General features: G+C 39.5%; 1 protein-coding gene across 3 annotated transcripts in view; it reads left to right on the top strand.

Moving 5' to 3' along the window:
- HIPK3 (homeodomain interacting protein kinase 3) overlaps positions 1-19,911 on the top strand; it is a 68,657-nt gene that overhangs the window by 17,500 nt on the left and 31,246 nt on the right. The window lies entirely within an intron of this gene.

Here is a 19,911-nt window from a genome sequence, read left to right as displayed (position 1 = left end):
TGTGGAGTTCAGTAAACTTCTGGAGCTAGGGAGTGATAGGATGCTTAAATGTTCAGGGTGATACCAGAAGGATGTTTAAAGTGATTTTGGTATATGGTTACATTCTACTTTTGCCTGAAAATGGATATATGTTTTTGATAGTTTTGTCTTTTTTTTTTTTTTTTTAACTTTCTTTGAATAGTTACCCAATCTGCCTAACATTAAAAAATTATCAATATTTAGTCCTTTTGTTTTCTTATAAACTAAACTTGTCTTGATTGAAGATCTTTTTCAGTTCTGCTTTGCACCATTGGCACTAGTATGTGCTGTGTATTGCCTGTCTGCTGATTGAGTAAGAATCTAGTAAACTAGGACAATGAGTACTTGGAAGAAGAAAATTTTAAATATTTTACAGCTATTCATGCTGGAAATGAAAACTTGTGCCCTGCAATTCTAGGCTTGATGAAATTAGTGACTGGAGTTCATGCCAGAGGAATCTATTTTTTGCCTGTAGCTTGTAAACAAGAATGCTTCATGTACAGTGCTCACATAAAATATTCTGATTCATCACCTGAATTCTCTATTACTTAATTGCAAACTGCAGCAGAGGATTTAAAAACTTCATGAAATTCATCAACAGAAAACTAAATTGGGAAACATTATGAATTGATGCGTGTTCACATTATACAAAAAATATATATGAGCGGGAATAAAAAGTAAAGTACCTTGGGAGTTCATTTTGGTGTAAAAGTTGTACACCACTTAGGTCACTGTGGTTTTGGGCCTCTCAGGACAAATCAGGCTTGCAAAGGTGGCAGGAGTTTGAGAGGCTCTAGACAAGTGTTTTACCTTAAGCTGGTTTGTGTAGAATTATAATCCAGCAGATACTTGAGGTGCATGGTCTGAGAATGTTTCCCTACCTATTTTGGCTTTTTTATTTATTGAGGCAGTTATAGATGATTGTGAACTATTGCCATTTTTCACTCTTTCTCCCCAAGAACTGACAGAGAGAAGGCTGTGGACAGCCAGGCTGGGTAGTCCTGTTGTAGTACTTTAGCCTCAGATAACTGCTTCCAGCATTTTTTTCCTGTTTCAGATGACTCAATAGACAAGATACTGTTCTTTTTTAGTTGCCTACATAAAAGTACAGTAGCTGTAGTTGTGTTTTACTTGCCTTGATGTTGCTTTGCAGCTCTCAATAGAATTCTGGCATGCTTATGGGTTTGGGCAGGTCCATTGCTGGCAGGATCAGTGTGCAACTCCTTGGCATTTACATGCTTGTATTGCACTCAGATGTGAGTAAGTGGGGTTCCCTGAGGGTGTTTATTCAAAATAAATAGCATCCCCCAAGAATAAGATAAGATTCGTAGGTGCATGTCCTTGTCTTGTCTCAATGATGTTGAATGATATGGACTCATGGCATCTGCACCTAAAATTTCCTAGTTAGTAAGTTATGCTTAAGTGCTTTGTAAATTTTCAGGTTTCAGTAGATGATAGTCTTTGTTTTATATAATAATACATAATATTGTATATTAATATCACATAAAATTTGTGTAATAATAGGATTTGTTTTGTATTAATATTAAAGTAGCATCTAAGTCAGAAATGTTTGAAAATAAAAAGGCAAAAAAAGAAAAATGGTTAGGGTCCATCTGCTTAAATTTTTTTTTAATATATTACGTATTAGTTGAGATAATTTTGAAGAAAAAACCCTAACAACTATACTTCAAAATTACTTTCAACAGAAGCTTTTACTTCTGAACTGGTTTTCAGCATGCTGGATTTCATCACGGATGCATAGCGCTCTACCAGTTGTGTGATTAAAACTAACTTTGTGTAGACTGTCAATTCCTCAACATTTCTTTTTGTTCCATTGAAAGCACCAGACTTGTGTAAATAATAGCAGAAAAGAGGGATTTGATTGAAAAGGTTTTAAAATAGATGATGCTGGGGAAATTTGAAGGGAAAAGTTTTACAGAAGAATGAGAAGGGCCTTCAGAGAGTATCTTGTGTTAAGATGGCATTTATTTTAAGAGAGATGGTCCTTTTGGTCAGTCAAATAAGGAGCAGTTATATATAAAATATAACTGTACTTAAATGTTTTTATGTATTCAAAGAGCCTGGGAGTGGTAGTGCAGGTTTGACCTGTTTGACTATGACATGTTGAAACAAGTTTTATAAAACTGAATAAAGAGAAAAGGTTGTTTGTTGGTGATGGTTTTTGGTTTTGTTTTGCTATTTTTTTTCCCCCAGTCTGATCATTGCTTCTGTTATTTTATTCCATAGGGAACTGATGATCATGATAATGGAGAATGCTCTGAAGTCCGGTGTTAGGGTGTTTATTTTGAATTCTAGTGTCACTATTTTGATTCTGTAAGAGGATGTGAGTAATGAGTTGGAAAAATGAGTAATAAGAGGATTAGGACTTAAGGAGAGGAACATTATTTAGCCAGGTGAATGGATAATGGGCTGGCTTACCTTGGCCTATAGCAGGAGGAGAAGTGGCCTAATGATGACTGTTGGAGATATTGGGGCACTTTTGTATGAGGAGAGGTCCTAAACAAATGAAACTAACTGAATTTTAAAAGGGCATAAGCAAGTAGAGAAATGGGGATAGGCTGTATGGAGTGATAATGATTTGATGTTTTCCTGTTTCTGTTTCAGCTTTGTCAAGCAAAGAGAAAATAAGAAACTGGTTAAAAGAAGTGTGAAAAATAGATTTTGACATTTTGTTGCCTTTTAGAAGATCCTGCTTGTTACATTGTTAGAAATTGTTGAGTATGGCTGTGAATAAATACTAGCTACTATACGCTGTCTGAAGTCAGAGATGATTTTTTTATTTGTTTTAAAGATCAGATGTTATTCTCAACACTCTTTCCCTGAAAGGCAGTGTCTGTGCTTACATGCTCTTTTTATGCTGGTCTGGATTTTAATAGCTGTGGACTAGAGAGATCTGGTATTTGAAGCCCTTTTCTGCTTCTGGCCTCACACGTTAAGACTGCTGACCTTTTATGAGTGATCTAAGGAGGTAAATAACGAAGCAGTGTGTACATTTTCAAAAGAAAATACCCTTACGTACAGCGTAGGTGATGAAGCTTTTGTCATTTATGGAAATGGTATGAGAAGCGTGTTGCTGTCCTTTTGGTCAACTGTGCCCCAAATCATGAGAAGGGGAGTGTTGCATCCCAAATGGAAAATGCAGTGCAGGCTGTGGAGGAGGAGAATCAAAACATCTGTTTCTAAGCCTGGTCTCTTGTGCTCATCTTGCAAGGCAGAAAGTTTTCCCAGGGCATGGTGTTCCTCTCTCTGGAAGTCATTTTCTTTTGTTTTGCCTCTTTCCTGAGGTGAGATGCATTTGGGAAAGCAGGTGTGAGAAGAGAGGTTCAGGATGGCTGCCTGCAATTAGCAGTAGCTTCCAGGAGGGGTGGAGTGCAGTGGGCAGGGTGGTGCTGCCCATCTGCCTCAGGGAGCCAGGTTACCTTCCTTTCTGTTGCCATGGGAAGCAGTGCCCTTCTCAGTGCATGGCACTCAGAGGTGACTCTTCAGGGAATTACTGCTCAGTTGTTTTTTTCCAAGGGGAATCACCTTCATATTGATTTAATTTGGGTTGTCTTCCTGAGGGGATTTTGAGAATGAATCTTCAGTAAAGCTTACCAAACTCATCATTCATAAAATCCCTGTAAATACTGTGGATCTGCCAGGAGCCATTGCAGGCGTAGGAGTGAGTGTGCTGCTTCACTGCAGGCTCCTGCAGCACAGCCCCCAAAGGGGGTTCAACAGTGGCTCATCATCAGCCCCTGTAGCTGCCTCCATGGTTATTTCACCTTCTGTCTCCAAGGAAAACATCATCACCCTTGTGCTGTGTCAGATTATATTGCTGGTAGAATGCAGCTGGAAGCTTGACTGAAAATGTGTTTTGAGGATAAGTGATGCCTTCTGAAGCTGAGCTTGAACAGAGGCTAGACAGAGCTAAAGAATAAAGTAGGTATTTATTAGGATTTCTCCATGGATCCACCTTGGGCAGTATAAGAACCCAGCCAGGCCTACACCCCAGGTGAACCCAAAATGGTCACAGAATGTCTGACCGATCATGAGATCTCACTTTTTTTAAGTTTTGGTCCATTTGTATATTGGAGTTCATTGTCCCATTCCAGCTTTAGCCCATGCAGTCCCATCCTGCTTGTTTTTCCCTCTTCAGCCCACATTGTTTGTGCTCTTGGGCCTGAGATTTGGGTCATTTGTCCTTGGTCTCCAGCTGGAGAAGGAATTGTTTTGTCTCCCTGCTCTGTGCAGAGCTCACCATCCCCTAATGTGAGGCCCAGACCCACCCACTAAAGCAGCACAGAATGTGAGAAATAGGAAAGCTAAAACCTGAGGCATCATAAGCCCTTGGTTTCCCATCCAAAGGATGTTTCTTTTGGCATTCAGGGATCTGCAGGCAAACTTATTTAGCAAAGCCAGATTCATTGGGAAATAAAAGGGAGTGGGAAGCAATATAAGTGATCTCCAGATTAAACTGGGCACCAGCTGGACCACATAGGCTGCTGGGCAGCTGCAGTGGTGTGGCAGAGTGGAAGGTGTCTGGTTAGTAAGAGATGCTCGTAGCTCAGAAATGTTTTTCTGTTCCACTGGTGACAGCAGTAAAATACGATCCTGGGTATTCAGCAGTGCACTCATAAGGAAAAGCAAGTGATGTGAGTAGATGCACTCAGTGCAGTCACCCCATTCCAGAGCTGGACAGTGATATTCTCCCTCCAGCCTTCCAACTAAGGGTAGTGGCTAATCAACAGACTCGTTCCAGACAAAATGCCAAATGTCAATAGTGTTGCAACGGAGCTCAGAGAGATGGAAAAAATTGCTGTTGGATGTGTTCCTGGTGGCTGAGAGCAGGCTTTTCCTCCTCTCCTTCTCTTACCCTCCTCTCCCATGGAGATCAGAGGGGACAGAGGAAAAGTGATAATAATTGTGTTCTGTGGTCACAACACTGTTTTCACTTGCCCAGTCAGTTCTGCTGCAACTCAAAGAGCGATTTGGTCTGATATGGGCTCTTCTGTTTTAAAGGGCTTTGGAAGGAGAATAAAGTAGTTGAGCTGTGTGGTTTAATTACTACCCCTGAGCTGGGCTCAGTGAGGGCTCTGTGTGTGCTCTGATGCTGTTGCAGCAGGACAGCTTTTTATTTATGACTTCTGCAGATTCATGCTTAGTTTCAGAATAAACTATCATCAGCTTATGCTGGTTTCCTCCCCCCTCAAATTTATGCAATTTACTTCACCCCTTGTTCTCCTTTCTTACATGCATTCTTTCAGAATTAGAAAAAAAACATTCTCATGGCCATGAATTCCCAGACAGGCTTGTTTTCTCCCGGGCCTTTGTAACTTGGTTAGACACGGTCCTTGTCACTCCAGGGACTCGTGAGAACAGTGACAGTGACTTTCCCTGGAGTGGCTTTTGGGAATTGAATGTTTTCTCTCTGCAGGTTGGGCTTGTCAGCAGGATGGGTTGTTATGACTCAGTTTGCATCCGAGTAGACGATTCTCTTCCCCTAATACCAGATCAGCACACAGCTTCTGTATGTTTCAGATAGCAGTTAAAAACCAGTATGCAAATAAACATCTCCCTTAAAGCAGCTTTTCTTTAAAGTAGTGGGCAAGGGGAGAAGTTGTACAAACCTGACATCTCGGGAAGCAGCTGCCTTTTCAAGTTCACCCATTGCTGTGGCATACTTGAAGCTTCTAAATCAGCTTTATCTAGAGTGGGGTCTCTTGGGGTTTTTTCTCCTTTCACAATACCTAAAATTCTTGCTCAGTGTTTATTAAATTTGGGCTTGATATGTTTAAATGAGAAGCAAAGCTCTGTTAATCAATTGATTTTTTTGTCAGTTTGGGAAGTGTGGTGCGAGAACAAGCTAAAAGCGCCTCTGTAAACAACTTCCACTTCAACATGCTAGCAGATGTTATTCTATCACTTTGAACTGTGCATCACTGAAGTGTATTGGGATATCTTAAAATAGTCAGGGGTGGTGGCCAGGAACGGTAGACTTCTATAGATGGTGAGGCTGTTTCGCCGCTGCAGTGAAATAAGCCAGAAGTACATGCTGCTGAGGTCGTTGGCTTGCTCAAGGTCAGCCTGTTCAAAGTCAGCTGCTCTGCTGTGAGCATGGTTACTGTCAGGGGTATATATAGGAGAGTCCTGATAATGTAAGGAATTGCTGTTACAAGTGAATTGGGACACTTCACCATTTTTTTTCCCCTCTTTAAAGTCGCAGAGCCGCGGCTGCTGGTTTATTTCCTTATCGGAGCAAACGGAACTTAATGTCAAGATAAACCTTTGTGGCTTGTGTCTGTGAACAAATTGTTTTATTGATTTGGCAAGACTTTGTTTGTACTTTTTGCATACTGTTCATTAATTGTTTTATTTAATTCCCCCTTTAAACTTCTGTTTCTTCTATGATTAATAGGGCAGAACAAAAACCATTACGAGTATCATCCAGGAGTGGCAATCTTAGCTCATCATGACCTCATGGTTATGAAGCTATTTGATAACAAATGTATTTTCAATTCTCTCATTATTTTCTAGTCAACATAACGTGGTCTTTAATAGCTTATTATTCTCTGTTCATAGAAGCAGAAAACAAGAGCAGATTTTTTAATGGTTTGGGATTTTGGTTTCATGATTTTTTTTTAAATTCTGTAGAAAACAGTGTCAAGGTTACTGTAATTTTGCAAGTTTTTGTTTGGTTTTTTTAAATCATTTCTGAAGAACCACAGGAGAATCATGGGGATGGGAATGGATGAAATGTCATCCTGCCTTCATGTTGGGTTTTTTCCTGAGCTAGAGATTTTCTGAGTAACCTGGGATAACACATGAAGCATTTGAAGGTACCATGTACCTGCTGGAGATTCTAGTAATGCCAGCCCAGATTTCAAGTTAATCATGATGGCTGGAGCAACAGTGTAAATCAGAGTTCAGATGAGGGTTCTCTTAGTCTTTAGGTTGCTTCAGTTTAACAGAAAGGAAATTCTTTCATGATTTTCAAGGCAAAAGAGCTCTTGGTTCTTGCAAATTTCATTTTTGCTGAGGTTGAATGATAGACCTGTTTGCCATGGCTGAAGTTTTGGGAAACAGCTTTTATTTTTCACACATTAAAATAGATCTACTGAAATGTGATCCTTTATTTTTTTTTTTCACTGCACTGATATTTAAGTCGCGAAGATCTGTTCCTCGTACATCTGTGAGTACGTGAGCATGGCTGTATCAGATATCTCACTCACAGAAAATATCAGTGGTAGCTGCAGTGCTACCATTTGTAAATGATAATATTTGTAAATATTGTGACAAATTGCTCCCACTGGGCCTCTTGTGAGAATATGGCTTTCCTGGTGGAAGAGCAGGTAGTACAAGATGTGAATCGAGGTGGTGGAAAGCCAAGCCTCTACGCCAGTCCATCTCTTCCACCTGGTGTCCTTGGCTTCAGGGGAGAGGTGTTCTGTGGGTGAAGGCTCCTTCTGCATCCTTCTGCATCCTTCTGCATCCTTCTGCATCCTTCTGCATCCTTCTGCATCCTTCTGCATCCTTCTGCATCCTTCTGCATCCATGGCTTCCACCAGGAGCGAAGAGGATGGAGCAGCCGTGTTGGAAGTCTGTTGGCTGGAAAGTCAAGCAGGTTGAGCAAGTGCAGATGGATATGTGAGTGTGTTTAGGGCACTAAACACTCACCTGGAGTAAGACCAAAACCAGCAATAAAATACTAGGGAATTAAAAAACAAAACACTGTCAAGAGAAGAAACCTCTTGTGAATTCGGGCATTGATTGGAAAGTTGTATTGGTGTCCAGGATAAAAATAACTGTTCGGGATGTAATCAAATAGAATTCAAGTTTATATGACTATAAATTACCTGAAATGTCTGGGCTGTTAAATTTTATACTGTATATTTGAAGGTCCTTGGTCCTACGGTGCTAGCTAATGTTTTGAAGTGTTTTGGTTGTTTTTTTTTTTTTTTTTTTTTTTACTGTAAATAAAACAGCTTCTAGCAAGTGAAATGGGATTAGAGGGCTGGGATAAACAAGCCAAAAGCCAAAAGCATTTCACAGATAAGATGTTCAAGCAGTTGCATTTTGAGACTATGATGTTACCTTAAGAATATTTCCCCCTTTGTAAATACCAAGGATATTTCAGTTGTCTCAGGACAGTGCAGCAGTCTCTTGCAAAATATCATCTCTTTAGGTGGTTACCTTTTTTCAGAATTACACTCTTGAATTTTCATTAGTATTTTGAATGCCTTCCTGGATTTTTTTGAGAATGATGGGGTCTTGCCCTTGTAGTGATTCTATAAGTATTCAAAATGTTTAAACCACCTAATACTTCACGACAAATTTTTTCACAAGAGTGCACTTCATTGTTTCAAGTGTAGTGCACAAAAGCTTTTTTAATGTTGAAGATTCAAAATTAATGTGAATTTAAAATGTATTTTAATTGCTGCAAATGGATTCTAGGGATTTAAATGAAATAGATTTTATCATTGTTTTTGTTACTTTCTCTCAATAAAACTTAATTTCCTGATAACTTTCAAACATGTGCATTTCATGGCTTCTTTGAAAAACAGTAGGCATCCCCTCACTCGTGTACAGGGCTCTTGTATAAATATAACACTATATGAAGCGTTTAAACTGCATATTACTGTTGTTTTATCAGCTGAAAAACTGTTAGGGTGTGCTGTAGGTCATAGATCAGTACTAGCACTTGATACTTGCCAAAAAGATATGTTGGCAAAAGCCATGTTCACACTAATAGTAATTGGACATTATTCTTCGTGCCTTTTTTTCAAACCCCAGTTAATATTTAAATTTTTGAGCTCCTGATTTTCTCATTTTTTTCACTGCTTGCCATCCAGTCAAGATCTATTTTTAAAATATAAATTAAGCTGTCTGTCTACACATGTTTTGTTGAGTGTTTTTAATATCTTGACATATTCTTCAAGAATACGAAGAATACAATGTCTCTCTCCCCTGAACCTCTTCTCCAGGCCAAACACCCCCAGGCTCTCTCAGCTGCTCCTCACAGGATTTATGTTCCAGGTCCTTCACCAGCTTTGCTGCCTTTCTCTGGACACACTCCATTGCCATGCTGGCTCAGCACTGTATGGAGATGCAGCTGGTTTTGGACACTTCACCTCCCTGGAAAATTAGCTAGAAGTAGAGCAGAGGGCCTCAGCATTTTTGGTAACAAGAGCTGGAAAGCAGAACAGGAGGATGTAATTTCTAGATTATATGGTATGGCTGCTGACTGCTTTGGTTTTCATATAGCCTTGAATTATTTCAACAATTTCCAGTAAGAAAGTATTCTTAAATTGAAAGTTTTCCTGTGCACACAGAGTAGCTGGGACAGCTGTGTAGTTATGTCTGTCTTACTGTGCTGTGTAACTTCTGCAGAGAGAGGCACTAAAAATCAAGGAGTGCTTCACTGATTCTCAAGTTTATTTCTGCTGGTTTTTAACTGGTCTCTTGGCCCTGCCATGACCTGTGAGTCTGCTCTTACTGAGTTGACAGTGACCTGTTTTTTTTCTGACCAACACCACTTGCGTCCCTAGTGTTTTTTTGCTTTATGTAATTTTCCTATTTGATGTAGCATTTAATATAGACAGCAGTTGTTAAGCTGCTAAAAGCCTACCAAAAAAAAGTTTAGGAAACTAACTGATATTTAACAAGGGAAAAACCCTGCAAGCCTGCAGGGTATTACATAGCAGGATAATTAGGAATTAGCTTGTGTCATTAGTGCCCCAGTACTCCACCCTGCCTATAGAATGACTGTCCCACAGGGCTGGTTGCTTGTGGAATGGTGCCATGTGTCATTTGGGATATTCAATTTGTAGTAGTTGCCTTCCTGAAAGAGCTACTTCGGGATTGCCTAAGACAAATTAGCACTAATTTTGTTCCACTTAATCTCTCTACACGTCACTTCTTCTGAGGTTAGGATTATTAAGCATCTACATATAGAAAACACCTTTTCTCCTTCATGTGTCTGTCCATAGAATCATTATTAGACTGTGTACAAATATCATCAAATGATTCCCCGCTGACTCTGTTCTAACATAGAGGTATCTGCTATAAAATTAAAGGAGAAATGTTGGAATCTGGAATGCAAGGAATTCTTAGAACTTTGAGCTTGTAAAACAAAGCTTAGAATTAAACACAGGATTTTATTTGAGACCTTGGAAAAGGCTTCTAAATGTAGTTGTTAGAAGCCAGAATGCAAATTTATAGTTTGAAGTAGAGATATATTGTTAAATGGGGGAAAGTTTAGAGTTTTAGAGTTTAAAATAAAAGTAGTTACAAAGGTAAACAAGGAGTTTAGAATGCAGCACTGTGAGTTTGTGTGCCATAACACGATTGGCTAAGAGAGCTTATATTGTACCATGGGTCTGTAAGGTGAAATATTGAAGGATTGGGTCAAAACCATAAATATCCTTGTTGGCAGTGTTTTATTAGTCAATAAATCCTTAAAATGTCTTGTAACTAGGGGTCTTGTGACCTTCTGAACCATGTATGAGATGTGAGCCAAACTCACCCTTCCTGCCTGTGTAGAAGATAAGAAAATAAACCCCATCATCTAAAAACTCAGAGGTCCCATCTCTAACTCATTCAAAACTTTCAAAAATCCCCATAGAGAAACCCCCGAACTTAGTCTGATATTTAATTTACTAGGTTGGATGGGGGTCATGCTCATACGTGGTTTCCTGTTCTAATAGTATTTATTAACACTTCAGCATTTTCATTCTGTGTATCCAGAGGACTGAGCTTTTGTGAGAGCACTGACTCTCTCCTGCAGGCTTGTCTGAAATAATGCCAGTGAAATACCCCTTCAACCACTTCCTTAACCAATGTGTGTAGGTCACACTCCCCCAGGATACAGAATCTGCATCAATGTCACCATTTCAAAGAAGGTGGTGTTACATGAATGTGGAATGCCAAATGCATAACAGCAACCTCAGCCCTTCCCTCTCCTTTACTGACAGAACAAAAATTCTAATAGAAGTCAATCACTTCATAATTAGTGCTGTTCTCTCTCCAGACACAGGAGACCTGCAATTTCCTAGTTTCAACATGGTTTTTGTTTTGGGTTTCCATGTGTTTCTGATGGTGAGGGCCAGGCTGAGGGTGCTCAGGGGAGCCAGAGACTGTGTGACAAAATGTGTACCTCTTGGAAATCTGTGTTCATTTGTGGCTGCTGAAGTATGGCAGAAAGCTGCTTTACATGGTGGTGGTTTATTTGTACATCCCACCGCTGAGTATTGCACACATGCATGCTCTCTGTCCTTCTTGGTCATGAGTTGCATGGCTTTTGTATTTTAAATGTGCATGAAATTGGATGTAACAACTCGTTTTTCTGTGCTGTTGTGCTTTGATTTTAGCTGTGCTTTCTAAGGTTAGAAAGATATTGTCAAACATTTTTCCCTTTTTGTTTTTTTTTTTTTTTTTAAGCTTGTGGCTGTGCCTTAAGAGACGGCTCTTTCCTTTGTGAGACAAACTTAACATTTTGTCAAGCATGTGATTTACATGCTTTGAGGTGAAAGGCAGTACACAGGTCAGTGTGTTTTAGCAAATCAAAAGTGTGAGTGGTTTAATGGCAGTCATTGGAGTGGATTCATTCTGCAATTTTTAAGTTACAGTGATGTAGCTGAATTTTTCTTCCGCATGAGACAGTGTCCATTTAGATTCTCTTAAAGATTCCTCAAATGTTTTGAGCTTTTCATGAGAGAATAGTGAGAGATAAATTTCTGAAATTTCTCTGTGTGTTGCACCTCTAACTTTCCAGTGGTTGACCTGTGGGGATGGGCAGGAACACCTGTTTTGAAAATGGGCTGTGATCAGCTTGTTGGAGGGGGCTCTCGGTGACCTGCACTTGCACTTCTGAAATGGGAAGTGCAATAAACTCCTGCAGTAAGAAATCTGATGTTTGCTGGATGGGTATAATCTAGTGGGGATTTTTGGAAAAACTTGAGAGCTGACCTCTGAGCTTTTTTTGTCTGACTGATTAACGTGCATAAAGTGTGCCTTTGTCCCAGTACCACTGAACCTTGGAGTACTTCAGCCCAAATCTGACAGGAGATGAAAATCCCCAAGGTGGCAGTGCCAGAGGTAGGAACAGCAGCTGCAGAGTAGAGACAGGATTCAAAGTGACTCCTGGAGGGTGAAAAGGAAGGAGATGGTAGGTAGTTGTCCTTGCTGTTTTGCAGTAGCTATTTGGCAAGTCAGTGTGTGCATAGCTCTGGACTAACTCAATAACACTTGTGTTGCCTTTGTATGCTATAGAAAACAAAACAGAGATTGAGGGTTGTTCATTGTTGTCTGGGAAGAGCAGTAGTGCAAATTTGAAGAAACAGCCACAGCGAATCTAATTAAGTCCAGTGGTTGTTGATAGGTTTGTTTACATTTGAGTGGCATGACAGCAGATTCTCTTCCTCAGCAGAATGTGGCACAAGTGCGAAAAGCTTCCTGACTTCTGGAGTGGAAATAGTTTCCTGATGTTGACTAAGAGCCTGTGTTCTTAGTTCTCTCTCCAGCTCATTGCTCAACGCTTGCTTCTCATGGCACTGCCACTGCAAGAGGAACAAAAAACTCTGCAGACAGGTCAGGGAACTTTATTGAAAAAAACAAGACAAAGCAGCCATATCCTTGCAAATGCAAACAAAAAAACCCTCCACCCAGCAACCAAACCAACCAAGAAAAAAGCCACAACCCCCCAAAAGCAAAAGATATCCCCACCCAAAAAATGTATTGGGGAATGGGAAGGGAGTGCATGCTCAGAGATAACTGTAGCTGTATATACCTGTACTTAAAGGATTGCCTTCTCAGAGCAGTGTGCTGCTGTGTTTAATTTTTATTCTGTTTAGATCCTTCGGTTGGGTTTTTAATCATCCCCTGAAGAAACAAATACTTTATAATGTGTTGCTTGCTTTAACTAGTATGTAGAATCTTGTGCCAAACTTCAGTAGGTCTGAGCCTATGAGTAAATAGCTGAAAACTTAAAATAAGCCCAGATTGTTCTGAAATACGCTTCGATGCTTAACATCTGAAATAATGTAATGTGGGATTCTTCACGTATTTCTCCTAAGCACTGTCCTGTAGCTTGAGCAGGAAGGAAAAGTGCTTTCTGCCTGTAAATTAACTTCAGTGGGAGTCACATTTACCTTGTTGATGTAGCACGATTAGTTCTGTGCTTGGGGGGTTGTTCCATCACTTGGAATGCTGTGGCTCTAGCAGGAGTGGAGGTCAGTCCTGTTCTGCCTCCTGCTAAACACCCAGGGGTCAGCATCTCCCAGCTCGGCCCCTGGGGCAGGGAATGCACCTGGAGAGGGTTTGCTGGAACAGCTCCCTGCTCCCAGCTCGGCAGCGCTGGGGCTGCAGTGGCTGCCTAATCTGTGCAATTATTTTGAGTATTTAAGTATCTGCAGTTAAGCAGCCAGGCTTTGCTGCCTTAATAACATCTTATGCAATGGGACCCTTCCCACGCTCCTGGGCACGCTGGAATTTTGGTGTGCAGGAGGGGTGGGAGTCACTGGAAAGGGGCTGTGTGCAATTAACAGTATTTTCTTTTACAAGTTAATATATATATATTTTTCTCTTCAATCTCTTGTACAAGTTATTCTTTTTTTTTTTTAATATACATTGAATTAACTGTTATATGTTACTAGAGGAGTGGTAGCTGAAAGGGATTAATACCCTAGGTGTTAATTTATGATGTGGTTTAACACAGCTTTTTTAATTTTTTTGTCGAACTTAGCTTTTAATTTAAACTGGATTTTAAGGGAAATATTTTAAGTTTTGTACTTTCCATTTAAAATCAGACTAAGTTTCCAATTTGTTTTTTTAAAATTTTTTAAATTTTTTATTAGCTATGGTCTTTTTTGCTTTATTGGACTCAGGTGTGGTTTGTCTAAGAAAACTGCAAAAAATTTGTCGTGCTTTGAAACCTGATTTGTATAATTTGCATGTGACAACACATGCTTTGGTTTGTAATGGGTAATGTTTTAGATACATTTAAAAATAATAGAAATAAGTACCTGATGCACATTTTTATGATCAACAAATTTATCTCAAGTAGACCTAGATGTTGTTACAATATGGTTTCCTTTGTAAAGGGGGAATTTTCCTATGCTCAGTCTCATTATTTCTCCTGCATCAAACATAACCCATTCAGGAAAAGATGGGATGAGGCAGAGGGCTGTCTCTAATAACTTAGTGAAGAATGTAAACTCAAAGATGCAGTCAGTGTCCAGTCTCCGTAGCACATTAAAGGTAGCTTTTTTTTATTTTAAAATTTTTTTTAATTAATGACATACTGCACTTCTGGCCAGTCCAGTTCAGTTTTATGGAATAGGCTCTGTGTTTGTTGTGTGAAAAGGTCCTGATGAGGAGCTGCTGTGTGGTGCAACAGGCAATTTTATTGCATGAGTGACCAGTGCTTTGAAATGTGACCGGTGGCTGCTGACGTTGCTGAGCTGGACAAGAGCCCAGGAGAAAAGGAAAATGGTGTTGGAAGGATGGGTGACATTTTCCAAGCAGCCCCATGTCACTGCAGTGGGATGGCCCTTCCTGCCAGTGCAGAATGAGGAGACTGTAAGCTGCTTTCCCAGTCCTCCGTGCAGGCAGCACCACGTAACAAACATGTTTTCTTTGGATTGTGTTCCCTGTGTTCTTTGACCTTTTTGGTTATTCCCCTTTGGCCCTGCCAGGGGTGTTTTGGGGCCCTTCATTGGGAAGGCTGTGCTCTGTCTCCCGCCCGGCATTATCAACATCAGGAAACAGAGAGCGTTGTTGGGAGACGAGGAAGGAAGTTAGACTCCAAAATTCCCCAGTTTGCAACCAGTTAGGTTTTTTTATCGTTTTTGTTCCTGTTGCTGAGCCCAACTTTAAAAGAAATTCCCTTTATGTGAAGTACAGTAGCAACAAACGATGACGCCACTTTCAGGGATTTTTTTCGGTTTCTTTTTGATTTTGGTTAGATGCTGCAAATGGAAAAGAGATTTTAAAAAATGAGGATTCTACTTGTGCTGACATGGTTCTTGACAATTCCATGAAAGCAGAGAGGTCAGAAGTTGCTTTTCCTTGTTTACCTCTGTGTTAGCATCCCACAGAAATGTGAGGGTGAGGGCTCTACACAGGATGGGGAACATTTTCCAGTGGCATTACCCTGATTGCAACTTCGTGCAGGAAAGGTTATCTTGAAGAAGGTTAATTCTGTTCTTTCCTATCTCACATCTCTGTGTAAAACCTGTGTATTGTGTGTGCTAAGAAATGTGTGGAGAAAGTGAGTGCACATATTTGTGGGTTGCTTTTGATAAGAAAAATGTAAACATTTTCATGAGAAGTATTTGCTGAGAATGCAGAGCTGGTTTTGCTTTCCCTTGAAAACATCTGAGAGGTGAGTTCCAGGCAATAGTCAATTTTCACAGCATCAAAATGGAACAGTCTTTAAACTAAAAAAAAACCAAAACAACAAAAAACCAAAAAAAGTTTAAAATCAGTTGTTAGGCTCTTGGTTGGCTGCTAAACTTATTTAGCCTTCCAACCTGTGACTGATGTGTGGTCTAATTTCATTAGAACAGGTAATCCTGTGTCATGCATCTCTTGAATGTTCTTTGCAGCAGTTTTTTTTTAGAGCACTTTGGGAACAAATTCATGATGAGCTTGGTGTAATAGTTGCACACAGGATAAAGAAAATAGCTTATGGGTTTGTTCTGGAAATGATGACTTGACAGTAGCCTCTGGCAGTGGAATTTAGCTATCAATAGTGTGTTAATCCAGTTAAGTAGAGAGCCTTTCATAGGGAAATAAGTCATGTGTTCTAGCTAAATAATTATCTTTAAAGTAATCATGCAACTTGTAAACATTGCCTTGATATTTTTGGGATTTCTTTTTTTGACACAGTTATGACACAGCAATAACTTCTTATTGAAGCAGTGGCACACGCAGTAGCTTTGGATGCTGTTTATTTCAGAACATTCTTATCTAAAGCCATGTTGATATGTGTGGGCACTGACTTCATCAGCTCGTTTTTGTCTGTTCCTGTTTGCTGTTTAGAAAATACCAAGCGTGTGACAATTGTAATGAAGCTTGTGTTTATAAAACAGTTCTAAATCATAGCAAGCTTGCATGGAGACACACTGATGATTTGGAGGAGCTCATGAAGCCTGCTTTACCTGGTTAGTAGGTGTTCCCAGGGGTCAGTTTTCACCCTAGAGATCCCCCTGGATCCTCTTCCTCCTCAGGAGGTTGGGTGATGAAATCGCCTAGGAAGAAGAAGAGCCAGTTAAATGCATGATGATTCCCTTCAGTTAACTCCTGGTGGAACTTTAATCTCTCAATTAACAGATTTTTAACATATTTTTCTTTTCTGTGCTGAACAGTGAAACAAAAACCACTATGATTTCACTTGTCTCTCATTTCAGTGGGTATACTGGCACCAGTGGGGCATAAGAAATACACAGCACAGTGAGGTATGTGCTTATTCTGTAGAACAAAACCTGTTTTTGGTAGTCCTCTTCAGTTTGGTAGGCTTGTTTTTGTTTTCTTTTTTCTGCTGATGAAACTGTGATCACTGAATATTGAACAGCCTTTCCCCCTGCCCTTGGCAGATAAAGTCTGGTGATGCTTGTTGGGTTGGTTGGTTGGTGTTCCTGGTAGTTTACCATGCTGCTTTGAGATTGGAAAGGTGATGGAATCTAGTGAGTGGCAACCTGTCATCTGTATCCTGTCATCCACAGTTCATATGAACATAAAATGATATCGGGGATATGCATTTGAGTCTGCTTTCATCGGGTTTAAAATCATAAAATTGATTTAGAAACAGGTCTGGCATCTTTGAGAAACCTTCACACCTAATCAGTCGACCTGTTTACATCAGGTTTAACTGCTACAGCTGCATGAATATGTTATGAAGTTATGGTTTTAAATTGCAAAAATGATCATTCCTTATTCTGTGGAGCTGTAACCACCTTGGGGAAAGCACTTAGTAATCATAATGCGCTTTATTGCTGCATGGTAGTTAATAAGCCTTAAAGTGAACCATGTAATATTACATTGGCCATCCTTAGAGGATCTGAAAAGATAGCAGAATGTAATCTTTGTTTTGTAACAGGGCCATCTTGTCTTTTATTGTTTCAGGTCGCCCAGGTAAAGGCCTGTTTCCTTGCCACCTCACCAAAGCAGCTTTCTGTCTTTAGGTACTTACAGTACCCTACAAGGCCTGATAAGTCAGTGACATATTTTTTGTAGACTCTAGTGATTTCCATCTTTGGATGAAAATTTATTTCAAAAATGCATCTTTGGGGATTTTTAGGATGTCTGCTGGATTTTATCTCTTTCTCAGTTGGTTATTTTTATTTATGTTGTAAAATTCTGTAATCTTAAATCATAGTACAAGCTGATTTGCCCTAAGGCCATTTCCAGCATCAGAGGCAGAAAATAATAATAAGAATAAAGAGTTTGTCTAGTTCTGAAATGACTAAAACACCTGCATTTATCATTATGCTCTAATGGACTCTTCCTCATAAGGTTATGTTACCAGGCTCTGATTCTCTTCTATTTTGATTTTGATGTAGATCTGATACTGTTCTTGTTTCCAGCTATTTATTCTCAAGAGGCTATTTCTGTAGAAGGCTTCAAGTATTCCAGCATCTCCACAATTGTCTGATAATGGATAATTTTGCTGCTCCTTTCCCAGCAGCATCATTCATGTATATGTTGTTTACAGAGCCATGGCAAGGCTGGGTGACAGCACTTCTTCCTGGGTAATTGTAAACAAATTTGTAAGCCTGTCTTGGCAGTAGGATTACTGCCAAGGATTTATTTAGTATATTGGCCTGCTTGTGGTGGTTTGTGCTACCCTATTAATGGATAATAGAAGTTCTTATATGGTCAATACTCTTTACTGATGACAATCTTTAAATTGCCATTTTGTGAGGAAGACATTCAGGAAAACTGATTATGGGGCAAATCATGTTACACAAAAGTCCCATTGAGCTGATACAGCAATCCTGTCAGATTTCACCTATAAACTTTGGTCACTGTCAGGGACTCAAAAGAACTATAGCACCTTGATGAATCTAGAAGAAAACCACCAAGATTTCCCCTACCAATTGAAGTGTGTGTAGGGACTGCTCAGACTGCAAGCAGCAAAGTAGGACATTGCTGAAATGGAGCTGGAGGTGGCTGCTTTTGGGGGTTGTTTTTTCTTTTAATAAGACTTTTTTTTCCCCCTCCCAATTTTAGCATCTGCAGGTTACACTTATTTTTGTAAGTTGACTTCTTCCTAAATGTGAAAAGCACAATGTAAAACTGTCAGAAAACGTTATGAACTTGACTCCAAAGGAAATATTAACTCTCTTAGCAAAGACACAAAGACCAGTGCTAGGAACTTTACTAAAAAGCAATGGCATAATTCAGGCCTGGCCTTTGACAGTTTGTCCTATCAATTTGTGGTGTGACAACATAACCTAAAAATAGTTTCTGGCACTAAGGAAAAGTAGCACATTGATTTGAGGATTTGTTTTTCCCCATGGAAAATTCGCATATGCTGGAAACAAACCAATGTGGAATTTTACGCATATCCAATGAAATCACAAATACCTTTTTAGTGGAGATTTGTTAACTGGACTTCAGTTTTCATCTTTTCAAGGAGCAGGAGTTCCTGGTAAATACTCCCACTGTGCAGACTCTCATAATCCCATAGCCTTTAGGGCAGTGTTCAGGGTTTGGCCATCACATGCAACATAGTCTAACTTCACAATTATTTTATTTTTGCAATTTTTGTTAGTTATTAATGCTTTGAATAAATTTTTAGTTGGCATTGTCTTGGTTTTGTATTTTTGTACAAGTCATTTGAAAGCTGAACCCAGAATATCTTCCTGGCCTAGTATGGTACTTAGATGGATTATGGGCTTTATGTAGTGTGTATTTTTATTCTCTATTGAGGACATATTTGAGATACTTGACATATTGATATTATCTTAATGCATGTGTAATAGTTCAAATGAAATGACAGTTGTGTTCTTGAAATAACTATTGCTGTTACTTTTTAAAGTCCAGGAAATGTTTATTGCTCCTCACACTTTTCCAACAGAACCTTGTGGGGGCCTTGTGAAATTCTGTATAATTCTTTCTCTGCACTCTGTGAAGAGCAGGCAGTGAAGATAACTTCCCTTTCATTTTCCTCTTGGAGACAAAAGTTTTTCAGCCCCAGCTCATGGCACTGAGCAGTCCGTGTGCTTCAGTCCAGTTTGAGCAGTAGCCCTTCTGTAAATGAGGGGAAAGTTCCCTGTCTATTTGATCCTTGTTGCTTCTGTTATTATTGTCAACAAGTGTGCCTTTTCCTAGCATGAGTGTCTGGCTATACTGGGAACAGAATGAAGTTTTTAACCATAACTAATGAGCTACTTGCAATTATTAGTGTCCTGGACCAGTCTCAAAGGGTTCACTCAGATGAAAGGCTCCCATTATTATCTAGTTATTATCTAGATCTCAGTTTGTTTTTTTTTTTTTTTTAAATTTAAACTGCACTACCTGTTTTTAATTTCTGTTTGCTCACAGCAGCATTTTAACATTCAGCATGATTGAAAAGAATTCCCAGTATAATCTGGTTACTCTGATTTTTTCCTCTAGTGTGGCAGTAGAGGGTCTGGGGTTTAGTATTAGATATCAGGCAAGAACTGCTTTAAAAATATCACCATTTATGTAGTGAGAAGAAATGGAAAAAAAGTCCCTACCCGATGTTTTAATGTTTGGGTAGATGCATTTTTGAATGTGAGTTTACTTCAAAAATCTTTTGCAAAGCAGGGCTTGCAGAAATGCTGGGGCTCTTGGCTGTAGTCGCGTTCCTGTTGTAGCACGTTGTCAGGTCTGATGTGACATCAGTTCTGAATGTAATAGATACAT

This window comes from Lonchura striata, chromosome 6, assembly GCF_046129695.1.
Source record: "Lonchura striata isolate bLonStr1 chromosome 6, bLonStr1.mat, whole genome shotgun sequence".
Classification (NCBI taxonomy): Eukaryota; Metazoa; Chordata; class Aves; order Passeriformes; family Estrildidae; genus Lonchura; species Lonchura striata.
This window is presented reverse-complemented; position numbering and strand designations above follow the sequence as displayed.